The sequence below is a fragment of the Phaethon aethereus genome, assembly GCF_964289735.1.
Source record: "Phaethon aethereus genome assembly, chromosome: 20".
Taxonomy (NCBI): Eukaryota; Metazoa; Chordata; class Aves; order Phaethontiformes; family Phaethontidae; genus Phaethon; species Phaethon aethereus.
Genome location: NC_138596.1, coordinates 3,859,247 through 3,873,386, shown reverse-complemented (window position 1 = coordinate 3,873,386; position 14,140 = coordinate 3,859,247). Strand labels below are relative to the sequence as shown.

Sequence of the window (14,140 nt, the reverse complement as noted above, 5' to 3'; positions counted from 1 at the left end):
GCCCACCATGCAAAAGGCCACAACTGCATTAGAAAGATGCTTCCAGCTGAGGCTCTCGGAGCATCTGAAAGGTGCCTGCTAAGATTCACAACACTTTGGTGAACTTAGTGGCTGCCATTACCAGAGTCATGGGGATAGAGGGAATTCCTTGTGGTCACACAATATAGTGGCAAAGGAGCTACGAATGTAACCCAAGAGGCCAAACCATCTCCAGCCGTTGTGCTAGCCACAGGAGAGCCTAGGACTGATCACACAGATCACCTGCGCTAGGTGCTAACTGGAGCCACGTACTCTTGGGGACAGTATTAGATTTCTTTCCAAGACCAGAGCCTGAACTGAGCAATCAGGTGGTGATGGGCCGTCAGTAAAGCTCTTCCCGTACTTCCCAGGTTATTAAAACAAAAAGAAAATCAGGAAGTGAAACAAGAGAATTAACAGAGATGTTTTTAACCATTCAAAATCCTGTGCCCAGTTGGTAATTCTGCACGGAACTGCCCTCTTGTCTTGGCAGACAAAGTCTGGGCAATGCAAAGAGAGCCTGGGATGCCTGGGAATGAGAAACCAGATTGGCTAAAAGTGAGGTAATCACCTCTATAATCTGAGTCCCTCAAGATCCAGCACAGAGGAATCTATGGGCAAAACATAAATCAGCTTTAATGGGCTGGAAGAAGATTTTTAGTTTATTTATTTTTTAAAACAACTGGGACCAAGCTTCATTGAGGCTAGCCAGTGGATAGTGTTACATTTTACAGCAGAGCAAGGCTTTACATAAACTATCTTTGGCATTTGAAATCCAGGCCAGCAATTCGACATGTACCATTTCGCAATTCTCCCTTCTTGCATTTTCAGCAGCCTGTCTCTTGTTGGGAGCATGGTTTTTATTTTAATACCTCTCCAGCTAGGGAATTTATCTTACCCACATCTGCAATTTATATGGTCAGAGAGCTCTTTGACATGAACAAAGGTCTCATTACTTTTATATGATTTTGTTCTTATTCTTATATCTTCTCCTTCTCTATTGGTCCAAAAAGGTGGTTGAAAGAAACAAAAGTACTGACGTTTGGTGCATTTTAAGTGCCACTTAATGGATGAGTGAAAACCTGTATTAAGAAATCACACAGACCTTCACCAAAAGTTTGAATCGAACCCAAAATAAACCCCTGCTGAGGTGGCTTGGAAATCTCTGTTAACTTTTAAATGCCTTGTTTGATTTGTGTGCGTGTGTGAACTCCAGCACTTTCTGCTTCTGCCTGAGAATATTAGCAAAAATCTTAACATTGCATAAAGAGCCTGTGTTTGAGACATGTGCATCTGAGGTGTGCAGACTCGGTAGACTGGCCTGGTTTGAACAGGTTAGATAAGCTTCCTCCTGCTGAGGCTGATCCCTTGCTACTCCGACAAGTGTTTCAAACTGGCACTGGGGTAAAAAGTTCTTTCATGAGAAGAGTATAATTGAGATGTGTGGGAAAAGTCTAACAGACATGACGTTAGGAGTTGCCTCAAGAGCCTCTTCCACACTAGCCGCTATCTAGTAAACTTCGCTAATGGCAAAAAAGTCCTTTAAGATTTTGTAGTCACAATCTGATTGGATAAACAGTCCCCATCACCTACAGACTCCACCACCTCCACAGGCTCTAACGCACGTGGTAAATACATCCCCTTTTTAATTCTACCCAGCTATTGAGTGCCACACCACGACTGCAAAGTCTGAGAACCATTTGCGAGGAGAGTCTTTCACGCCTCTGCTTTTGAAACGTCCCTGGAAGATGGCAGCAGTGCGAAGGCACTTATTACCGCAGTACCACCACTTTTAAGCTAAAAGTTCCAAGGGCCTGGAAGACAGAGCATCATCTCTCCAAACGGCTACAAAGTCATAGGAATTAATGCTTATGAGAAATAAATTATTTCCTAACATCCTCCGGTTTGCTACAGTGATGCAAACCAGCAGCTAAAGCACCTGACAGCTGTGGAGGGAAGGAGGGATAGATGTACTTTTCATTTCAGGGTGTTACCAAACACTAAAATATTTGCTTTGAAGAATGACGGCATCACGCAGGACTCAAAACTTCGTTCACTGGGGCTTATCCAGGTTCTCAGACCCACACAGCAACTGGGATCCACGGGAGCTTAGTATCTGCTCCAAAGTATTTGGGGACTATTTGTGTCTACTTACTGGAAGCCCATGTCATACCCCTCCCTAGGAAGCTGCTTTCAATTAAAAGAGCTGATGTCTGTTCCTCTCAGAGGTTCTAATGCAGCTCGTCTCCCACCCACACATTTTGTACACAAACATCGACAGACAGCATGAACAAGGCCAGAGAACACTGTGGGATCTTCCCACAAGAGGGAATGCCTGGAGGATTCCCTTTGACTGATTTATACAACCTCTTGTCAATCACAGGGACAACATGTTCTTCAAACCGCCTCTCCTGTTTTCTTTCTCTTACTCAAGGGGACAGAGGAATGTGTCAGTAGAAAGGGAAAAGTGATATATCGGGAGCGCTTAGTTCATTGCCACATCTAAAACGCATTCACTATTGCAATCCACTCCATTTCCTCATAACGTTTTCCTTCAAAGTAATATGGGAAAATTTGCTGAAGAGCAAATTTTGGAAGGCACCCTTGTGAATGATTCCCCACCATCCCGTGACTTCAGGCGACGTTAAGTTGTGTTGATGGGCTCCTCTTGCAGTCGAACCACAGGTTAAGGATCACTGATCCTGTGGACTGGGCACTGGACCAGGTCTCACCCTGACCATGCCCAGTGCACAGCCCCATTACAACCTTCCGGGCAGCACCTGGCTTCTCCAGCCCTGAGGCCCCCGGCCGTAAGACAAGGATGACGTTCCCCCACGTCTCGCAGGTATCTTGAGGGCAAAAGCCTTTAGCCACAAAAAGGTGCTCAGATGTTACAAAGCGAAGGGACACAAGCACATACACATGCGAAGGATATGCCTCCCCACAGGAGAGGGCTAAACACAAACAGATGCCATTCCGCTCTGTCCTTCCCATCGAGCAAGCACAGCCAGACACCACAGGCTTTGCATACACTGGTGGTTCTCATCTCTCACATTGTAACATCAAAATAATTCTAAACGCAGACAGGCAAAGCTGCTATTTAAACTAGGATGCTGCCCTGCTCAGCTCTGGCATACGGCTGACGCCGCGGTTGGGGTGGACGTGCCTGTCTGCCTGCCCACAGGCGGCTGCAAGCAGAGCAAATCTCCAGCGCACAGATCTGTCTGCTCCCAAAATCCCATCTGTTGTCCCGTGGCGGGGCTTCCTCCAGAACATGCCTTCAAGCTAAGTATGGCTGTGAAGGGCCATGGCGAGCACTTGTCCGTCAGGCAGTAGGGAGCAACCTCCTTCTGGAGGAGAAGGGTGGAAGTGGTTATCGTGCCCCGGACGCGAGGCTGCTGCCTCTCCCTGCCTCCTCTCTACTGGGGACTCGCTGCTGCCACTTCTGCCCCGAGACAGACAGTGCTGTGAGTTTCTGGACGGGCTATAGCCCGTCCCGTTTGCAAAACAGCAACCACAGAACAAGCAGGAAGAGGATCTATTGGTAAAACCCACAGTACCATCTATTTGTGGAGCACACAACATCCTGAGTGAGGTTGTACAAGCACACGGAAGTACTCATGGACTGATATGAGACCCGTGGAGGCATAAACAGGACACGTTCTGTTGTTTGAAGACGCAGCTAAAGAACAGAATTCCACCATAATAATGAAACCTCGTTAATCTACAATTTTTAGCCGACTGGTCTGCAGAATGCTATCTATATTTAACTCAACACATGCCAGAGAATCCCAACCATGACATGAGCAGCATTTTAACACATCCCTTACAGATGAAAACTTTCTCTCTCCATTGCCAGACATAGGGGCTGGCAGTCATCCAGACCTTTTATTCTTAAATATGTTATTGTTCTTGCAGACCTAAGGTTAATTTTACCCAAGGATGAGGAACTATGGTGCAGTTGCTGCGTATCAGAAAGGTTCCTGCTTGTTTATTGCCCAATCCTATCAGGCAGCTTGACTGCCACATGGACACCACCCAGTTTGCCGACTGCAGCACAGACCTCCAATCTGTTCTGAAAGCTGTTGCACTGTTCTTCTCATTTAGGCTAGGAATTTGGTTGGAGTTACAGCAAAAATGAAATTGCCCACAGTAGTGAGCACTGAACCATTAAAAAGGCTACCGTTTGGGTTCCAGCAAACACCTCAAAGATCAGCCGATTTCTATGACCATTTCAAACCTCAGGAGCCCACGGAACTCAGATGGAAGTCATATACTCAGGCTTACTCAAAGGACATCAGAAATTTTGCCCTGGGTTTTCTTCTAGGTTCTGGTCAGAAATGCTTTAGGACTGGTCTCTTTACTAGTGTTCTGGATTTGTTCCGTCAGAAGATTTGAGTCAGCAGTTGTCTGCCCAACTATGAAAGTCAGCATTGGGTCATTTCAGGTTGGCCTCTAAAACTTAAGGAAAGCATTCAAAGTTACTTTTTCCAAACTGGTACATATATTAAATTTTTATGTGCACTAACAATGCGTTTAAAACACCCTGTTGTTGTAAAAATTAAAACCAAAACCCAAGACCAAATCCGAGATTCAGCAGCATAGGTTATAAGCGTAAGACGATGAGAAAAAGTTGTGTCCTCCCTCTTTCAACAGCCTTCTTCCCTTCTCGCCTGCTGCTTCTTCCTCAGCAGCAGCTTTCCCTTACCTCTGATGCTCACAAACTGCAGCTTCTTCCCAAACCTCTCCTTGTCCTCTGTGTCCGATCACTCAGTTTCACGTTCTTGTCTGCTTTTGCCTGTTTCCATTGGGGTACTTAAAGGTCCGATGGCAAAAGATGAAAAACTGCAGCATGTCCTGCTCCAGGACGAAGGCATGCAGGCAGGTGATCAACAGAAAAGCTTTATCAACTGGAAGTTGATAAAACTTCTGGGGTAACACACTGATGCTATATTACTCCCAGATTCAGTTGGCTCAGCAGTAAGAGGAAATCTCATCTGTCAGTTGTACCCGTGTAATGAAGAACAGGATTTGGCTGTGGGATTGGGAAGCAGGTTACATCTCCTGCAGGATGAAATAAAGCCCCACTGCCAGTTGCTATGTCCAGTCTCAGCACAGCCACTTCCCCTTCGAAACTGGAGCAGCCGATGGTGCCTGGACCTTGCGCACTTTAGCGAGTTACCCCAGCTCCCTTCGCGCGGAGCCCCAGTTTTCAGCCGAAGGTTTGGTTGGATTTTTTAGTAATTGGAAAGTGACCCTTATGTGTTCGAAAGCACTGCAGCTGGTACGGCATGGCATCGACAGTTTGTTTGCAGTGTGCCGTGATGATAAATTCCTCTACGACAGAAATGATAGCGTTCGTTTCCAAAGGGACGTTTCCTTGGGTAGAGTTTTGAATGTAACACAGGGCTGTGATTCAGAAATGAGGGGGAGATGCAAGGGCTATTTTGTTTTGTCATATAAGTCGGTTTAGTTTCAGGAAAGCGAATAGGAGCTACAGGCATTTCCATTAGATGATGGCCCAGATTGCATGTGTATTCAATGTGTGTTATTAACTTTAGCTTTCTCAAAAAATGCAGTTATTTCACTTCCAAAGAGTCTGTATGAACAATATATTTCATTTTTTAAATCATGCAGACCCGCATTCTTTGAGCTTTCCTTTGAATTTCTGTTATCTCCAGATTCAAAGCAAATTTCATTTAAAACTGGTGAGTTCAAATCAAACTCACATAAAACCATAAACTTCACATGATATACCTGAAAAAACTGTAAATCAGTTCTGACTGGCCCTATCCCAAACCCACATCAGCTTTGACATCCAGCCAGGTGTAATCAAAATATCTACGATGCTAGCTGGACCTGTGGAAAAAATATGGAGTTTTGATTTTACAACAAAACCCTAACCAGATGATTTTTGCATGGTTCAAAGGATCACCCCAAAGCCATCAGTTGAGCCGGGGCCAGAAACTACAGAAAGAGAGTGAGAAAAAGAAGCAGTAATTGCGCTAATGGGTTTTAATAATCAACTCCGCTTTTGCACCAGCCCACAAGTAAACACCAGCATTTGGAGCTCATGAGTGCGATTTCGACGTGCCCCTGTTTCTTTTTCCGTTCAGCAGTGCACGCTGAAAGGATGCGAAAGCAAGCGATAGCTCCAAGTGCACAGCCACGCAGAATGCAGTCTCACACAAAGCACATCAAAGTGTGCCGTGTGCTCCTGTTTATTCATATCAAAGGTTTGCTGTTTCTCCAACACATAAAGATGTGCTCTTAAACAGTGGCATCTTCCACCCCAGCACTGCCAGGATCTCACCTAGAAGGCGTAATTCTTAGAATTAGCCCTAAATTGCATTCTGCTATTACGTCCAAATTCATGAATACATCTACCGGTAGAAACAGGAGCCAAATGCAACCCACTAGACAGACATCATAAAGAAAGAGCACCCAACAAGACCTTATACCTTGAGCTTTGCAAACATCAGCCCAGTTACAGCTAAAAGACATTTTCAATCCATGGCAAAAGCTCCTGTCTACAACTTCCACATTGCTGCTCACAAAAGTGTGAAGGCATTATAGACTGATAAGTGCTTTAACAGACTGTATATCCATCCACTGGAGAGCGAGGTTAAACAAATACAGTAGCCAGAACATTATTGTTGGCTGCACACTCGGCTTCCCAAACTGCCTGTCTCTAACTTGAACCAGCTAGGTCCACTACAGCAAAGCTTGCGTCTAACTGCGGGCCAAGGCTGGCCGTGGGGGTGCTGCGGCAAAGGAAAACAATCCCACCCCATAAGTTTCTACCGCTGATGAGTAGAGCAAAAGCTTTTTTTTCCCCCCCCCCCTCCTTCCTTTGACTGGAAAGTTTCATTTGGGAGCAGCTGGCATCAGACAATCAAATTGTCAAAGGCAGAATGTGCACCACACTTGAGAAGGATCTTAAATATATTTTTGTTATTATATTAGTGGATCTGACTCACTGGATTCATTGTAGTTTTGCTGGTTTGGCACTCCTGCAAGGCAAAGCAGGATTGGGCTTGGTAACATCCCCTCCTTCCTTCCCAAAGCTGGTCCTATGAATTTGCTTGGACAAAGAAAGCACACAGCTTAACTGAGAAATCCCAAAAGCAACAACAACAAACCCCTGGGGATCTTCAGCTCGATGAGGAGTTCTCCATCAGAACAGCACACTGGCTGAGGTGGACAATGCAGCGTAAAAGCACTTGGGCAACGTTTCTGATAGGAAGAGGGACAGATAGGAAAAAAATTAAGCCACATCTTTTCCAACGAGCAAGAAGGACAAAACCACAACGCTTTTGTTTCCAGCATGGGTAGGTGTAGACCCTAAATATCCCCGTACCTAACGCCACCTCCCCTGAACCGCCCCAAATGCACACGGGGCACAGGAGCAGCTTCCAAGAGATGTGAGACAACGCAGGTGCTACCTCCAGCTCTGAAGATCACTTGCTAAGCTTCGCCTGCGGCTGGAGCAAACAGCCGCGCAGTGGTTAATGTCAGCTCTGACCACATGACCACATGCAGGAAAGGTCAAAAGAGTGATTTTTAATTTAAAAACATCTGTGTGTTTAAAGAACAAAACTTTCTCATGTGCAGAAAACCAGGGGTTTGCAGTGCTTTTATTTCCAGAGTTAAAGTCATGCTTTTCAGCTTTGTTTAGGGTTATGGACCATGTAAACACGCTGTGTAAACCACACGCAACCCTCATCGCACAGCGTTTCCACATGCAAGGATAATTGGGGGTGCAAATCTCTCTCTCCCTGGCTCCGTTTCCCTCTCCAAGCTGCTCGGCTTCCCACACCGCACTCCCAGCGCGCCGGCCAGACATCCAGTTGTTGTCCTTCCCTATACGAAGACGTACACATGCCTCTGATCCTGAGGGTATGAGTCTGCTCTGGGCTGTCAACAGGCTTTAATTGGATACATCCAAGGAGATGATACATTGAGGAAGAGGCCCTGAGTTTAATAGCGGGAGGGCAGGCTGCGGCAGGGCTCCCAGCGAGCGCGGCGGGGGGCACGGAGGAGAGCTACCGTGTGCCGTCCCGGGGAGCCGACTACGGTTACACCTCGGCAGCCAAACCCCTTCGGTTTCCCATCCAACTAGTCAGCCCTACGTCAGCGCGCGCTGCTTACGCTCAAACCCGGTGGCTTGGGTTTTTTAATACCTGACGGCACGGCTTGTGGTATGCAAACCAGAAGGTTCCCCCGGGCTTTTCCCACTGAAACTGCAGAGGAACGAAACCGCCGCCGCACAAACGAGTTCCTCCGAGCGAGCTGGACCGTCCGGGGAGGGTCCGTAGAGCAACAGCCAGTTTCTTCCTCCAGCCCGTGCACGTCTGCACCCAAGCAAAGGTTCGGCTGCAGGCGTCTGGGGAAGCCAGAGCCTCAGAACAGCCCTGGTTGCTCCCATAAACCTCGAACTCCCACAAATCAAACCAAAAGACCACTTGGAGCTTTTCACTCCTGATGTCCAGGCTAGTAGGGGAGTTCACAGAAACTCCCAGCCACTCCCCAAAAAAGTTACTGCAGGGATTGAAGTACGAGCCTCGTCTGTGAGAGGAAGCGCACGGCTCCTTCAGCCTCGCTGCCTCCCAGGAGCGGGCTCTGGGAGGACAGTCTGGGAGCTCAGGGGATGGAGGAGCTCACAGTTGCCGAGGCTTGGCCTTTCTCACCAGAAACAACCACTGGGACCCAGTCAAATTTCCCCAGCGAGACTTTCCTTTTCCAGCAGGTAAGGGATCGCAGTGTCAACACAGGGCAGCGCACCAGGACCAGACCGGCTCTGCTGGACGGGCGGATTTTTCAAAGCTATTTGGATGGAGAAAGGAAAGAAGGTCATCTCTACCCTGTGCTTCAGCTTCTCCTCTCTGAAAAGAGACTTGTCTTCTCTCAGAGCGATGATGCAAGTGTTAATTACCAAAAAATGGGAAAATAAGATCCACTGCCCAAAGTGCTAAATGTAAGGATTTTGGCCCAAATCAAAATGGCTGAGCAGAACTTGATGTTCTCCTGAAATGAGAGCTTCTCCCGGTGAGTAGGTACATGCACAGACAGATAATAGCACTGATCGTACAAATAATCATTTCCTGGCACGCATTGCAGTTTGCAGCCGGACCCTGAGGCTACGGTGGAAACCCGGGCTGGGGGAGGCTCCCGCCGACAGCAGAGGGACCTGGGCCCACTTACTAGATGGGTGACTCATGTCTCCTTATCAGATTCACCACTGAAATGACCTCGGAGGAAACAGTGATCCTCCAACTTTACAGGCAGTATTTCCAAAAATGAGCATGGATTTGGGGTTCCACAACAGTTACGTCTCCAATTAAGGCAGCACGATTCAGGAGAGATTTAGAGCAGCTCAAGAATTTATCCAAATGATCCCCAGGTTTTGGGTTTGTTTTTTTTTTCCTTTTTCAAGCAGATACTTATTCGCAGGTGCGGACAGAGGGGTTGACTCAAGAGAACGTCAGGACGGTGCCGGGTAAGCACCATCCTCCAAAAACCATGCCTTTTAGAGACATCTCAAGATGAACACCCTAACATCCACTGGCATTCAAAATACGAGGTCTCTTATGACAATGTGGCTAAAATGCCTGCAGTTCTCCGAACAAGCAGTGCAGACAATCCTTCATTTAAAAGGAAAAATAAATTCTCCACTCCTGGCATGAGAAAGTTTACTTTCAGGCTTAAAGAAATGATCGTGTGGTTTCGGGGATGGCATTCCGTTCTGCTGAAGAATAGCACCCTGCCTGCCTGTATATCTGTGGCTCTGTAGCTACATTACAATCCTGGAGAGCTCTGTTTACATATTTTACATGTTTTCTTGTGCAGAACATGAAACCAAATTACATAGTAAAGGCCCTTACGGCTTCACTCTTGCACCCTTTTCCGTCCTGTCCTTCCGATCATTTGTTTTAATTCTCTCCAAAATAATCGACCAGGTATTTTTAACTGCATTTGACTGACTGGCAATGCTTCAGGCGGGTTTGTTCGCTGTTGCACAGGGAAATGATGCAAAAACCGGTGAAGCTACATGTTAGGAGGTTAGGGAGAAGACGGCCGAGGCGGGAGTGGGATGAGAAATGCCGAGAACCCTTCATGCATGAACAAAGCGGACGTGTCAATGCATTTATGCAAAACCCTTCTGCTCTGAATGGAGAGGGACCCAAGACAAACAACCCGGATGGGATGCAGGAGAGCTATCCCACGCTTACGCCTGGACATGCTCTGCATCTAAAGGCTTGTGAGCCGCAACAGCAGACGGAGAGACTGGCAGGTTGAGGGGCAAGGGCCGAGCAGGGGGGTCTCTTTTCAGAAGGGTGCATGCTAACGAGCACCGCCGCTGTCATGGGGTCCGGCTTTCCAGCTCGCCGATGCCGGGGGGGTCCAAGCTGTTTTCTATTACTGTGTCATCTGGGTGGGTGGCTGGGTGTACAGCAGATCATAAAATGGTAAGATACTTCCTAAAGAAGCACATAATCCTTATTATTATCCAAGACAATATTCCTTTCTTGCCTTTCTTCTCACTTCTAGCAATAACAGATGGCATGGAATTCCACTCTCCTTTCGTTAGTGGTAAATGTCTCCTGGTCCTAGGAAGACAGGACCAATTTCCAGCACCTGAGGATTTTTGGTTTGACCTTCATCTCTGAAAAGGTCAGATTGAACCTCTCTGAGAGTACTGATGGCTGCTTTGCTCTCTGCATCATCCTTTGTTTCTTTTATCTATTTTCTGTACAGTACACAAAGGGAACACAGTGTACCAGCCCCTGGTACTCACTGTTCTGTTTCCCTTAGATGACTTGCATATGTGCTCTTGAAAAATTATTCTAAAAACTAAGGGGGGAAGGGAGTGGAAAGAAAAAAAATATCCCTTGAGTGTTTGGCAAAATTGCTTGGAATCTCCTCTGACATCTCATTGTGTTCTCTCTGTCCTCCCCTTACACAAATCAGCCAGAGGCAAGACATCAGCCATGGGGTCTGCTGGTTTACTACTGCCGGGAGCAGAGGAGCACTGACAAGACGTAGGGACGGTGGGGTGAGGAGGAGAGAATCACAGTCTGTGCTAGCAGGGAGCAGGCAGCCAGGTGATGGGCAGCATCCCCTTTTCTCCAGCCCGCTCTGGATCGACGTTAAGGGTAATGTTCTTTTTCAGTCATCTCTGCACCTGAGTCTTTTTCAAGCCAGCCTACCTAGAAATCCCATTTTTCATTTTATTTTGCTTCAAAGACCGTCCCAGAACACTGAGATCATTCCTGAGCAGCAGCCATGGCACTGTTGTGAGCACATAGCTTTGTAGCGTCGTTCACGTTGGTGTGAACCCTTTGCATGGACCACCTCCTCCAACGAGGCAAAGCAGAAATACAAATGTGCACATAAGGACCAGTGGAGTTCCTTCGTCAGAAAGGTTGCAAAATCCAGCTTTCGCAGTGAGAGAGGTGGGAAACAAGGTTTCTAGCCATTAAAGCAAGGAGTTGGTGGGATGGTTTTCCAGTCCTTTTGTACTGGGACTGAACAGCCAAACTGCACTAAGATAAAGTCTGATTAATTCACAAACAGGATGATGTGAGGTGGCTGACAGAGCTAAAATGCAGTGGATTTAATGACCCAAAACCCTTTCCAGGTCTCTGCTCCCAGGCAGTGACTCTCAGCATGCCCTGAACAGTTTTCTATTTACCCAAGATAAGAACATTTGTTTCCCTTTCAAGATGTCCTGAACTTCCTAGTCCTGGAGAGGTCTAGGCTCAATAGTGCCCGGTGCCTGCAGCACGCCTAAGGGGGGCTGAGGTTTAAATCCTCAAACAGTAACTTTACATTTCTGTGCTCTGGTTTCCACCTCTATTAAATGGAACAGAGACCAAGCAGTGTCGCTGTGATAAGGCTTAATTAATCCCTGCACACTGAAGAAATATGAGAAATATCATCACTTAAGCCAAGGAAGGAGCATTCCAGCCTGAATTTGCCTGATGGTCAGGGCCAGGCTCGTGATGCAACTCTCCAGCCTTCAGGCAAAAGACAAAATTGGCTGGTCTGTACTATGCAGGGGAAGGCTGAAATAAAGACAAAAGTTTTGGACCCTCTTGAACTAACGTTAGACCTGGAGACTCTGTAACCTAAGCTGAAGCCTTTTGGTGGATCAGCCAGTACTGGAAATGAGCTCAGATGCATACAGCAAACCTACATTCCTCTTGCAACAGCCTGTGCAGAGTGTCCAGTTCATCTTTTTCCAGAACTGGTCTCTGATCACTCATGGTTCCTCCATTAATAGTTTTTCTTAGTCGGATTCTGCCCTCATCCTCCAGAGATTAGCGGTTCAAAGCCTGGCTAGGCTAGAAATAACAAAGACATTTGCAAAGCAAATCATCTTATTAAAAATAGGGATTTTTTTATCCCTCCAACCACAACAAAACTCTTACCGTTGAAGAGCAACAGGACTTGGCTGTGAATTGGGAAGTTCAAAAAGGGCCACTTGCAGAGCCGACAGACAGACACCCTCCCTCTTCTCAGCAAGATCACCCCAAAGGAAAGGAATGGCTTCTCCATTAAAAGTTGCAGGTTTCCTCTCTTCCCACTCTTGTTCAAGATTACTCTATTTGTTGGCTTTGCTGGATCTTTGGGGAATTATCTTCAGCGTTATATTTATTAGTCAAAATAAAACTGCATGGCAGAGAACTTCATCATCTTTCTCTTCCATTTTCTTATGGTATTTTCTTACCACCCCTGGAGCCCTTGCTCTACCATGTTATTTCTTCTAGCATTCAGAATATTTTTGTGCTCCAGTCGTCTCCTTTTGTGGGCAATTTCAGACATACTGCAATTCTAGACATCTTTCTGCTGCTGATGGAAGAATAAGTTTGTTGCAGTGAGTCTGGATGAGTGCAATTGTGGGAACTGTAATAGGGGCAGGAGGGGGCCTCTGTTTGTGGGAAAGATGTAATAAGAATCCTCTTCCACAACTTCTTACTCCATAGCAGCCCCTGTGGGGTACCCAGAGGAGAACAGGGCTGTTAGTCAGTCTGGGAACGAAAACGAATCCCAGAATCTGTCTGTGCCCAGCAGCCTCAGGAAAGAGTCCCCTTTCGGTTAACTGTGCCTGAGCTGCGCGGCTTTTTCTGTACAGGGGAAAACCAGGCTCGGACAGTGGCATAGGGAGAAAAAAAAAAAAAATTACATATATATAGTTACTGGTCTAATCAACTTCTGCACAACTGCGAGGAAATGCAACGAAAGACATAGCTACTGGGGGACTGGCCTCTAAATCACCAATGCACGCACCAACTTCCAAGTCCTGAGTGCACATTTCCATGACAGGAGTAACAAGGTCAGCAATAAGCCACCTAAAGATCCATTAGATTTTTCTTACAATTCTCTACTATAAAGGCCCAAAGGGAAACTGCAGATGAATCAGTTCTCCAAAAGCAGGAGTGCCACCAGCACGAGGAAATGAGAAATGGCATCTCCAGCCTCCTGCAGACGGTCTGCATCTGCCTGCCTCTGCTCCTCTCGCCCAAGCCATGGAGCAACCCTCCCAAAACTGGCTGTCAGAGGCTTCCTGCAAAGGCACATCTGTATAGGAAAGACATTTTAGCAAAATAACCAAATCCTTCCTGCTCAGTACAACCTACTCTAGAAAGAGAGGCTAACATATAAGCTAACGCACTCACCCAGTGTATACTGTGGCAAAATAAAACTGGTGTGCAAGGAGAGCACGGAGATTGAGTTGGCTAAGGTCCATGCAAGACCCTGATTTCTTGACCTCTACAAGACAGGCAGCCTTTTACAGTGACCTAATCCACACTGCATGTGCCTACTCAACACTCCTCACCAATGCAGCTTCACCAGTGATGATAAAACAGATTTTTTCCAGGTAGGCCACCAGTTGGCATTTTAAACTCAGGCGTTGTGAAGCCCAGATGTGCTTAACTTGGTGTCAGGAGGCCACGTCCTACCCCCTCCTGCTGGTAATGAGAAGGTTGACCCTAGCTGGGTACAAACTGGTCAGGGAAATAAGTCCCTGGGGACTCCCAATACAGAAAAAATTGCAGCTATTCACAAAACACATCAGCCGAAGCATCCTTTGTCTGTCTGTTTATGCCTACTGGAT

At 46.8% G+C, this 14,140-nt stretch overlaps 1 protein-coding gene across 1 annotated transcript in view; it reads right to left on the bottom strand.

Moving 5' to 3' along the window:
- Positions 1–14,140, bottom strand: part of PAPPA (pappalysin 1) — a gene marked incomplete at its 3' end in the record, with an annotated part of 179,051 nt that overhangs the window by 54,133 nt on the left and 110,778 nt on the right. The window lies entirely within an intron of this gene.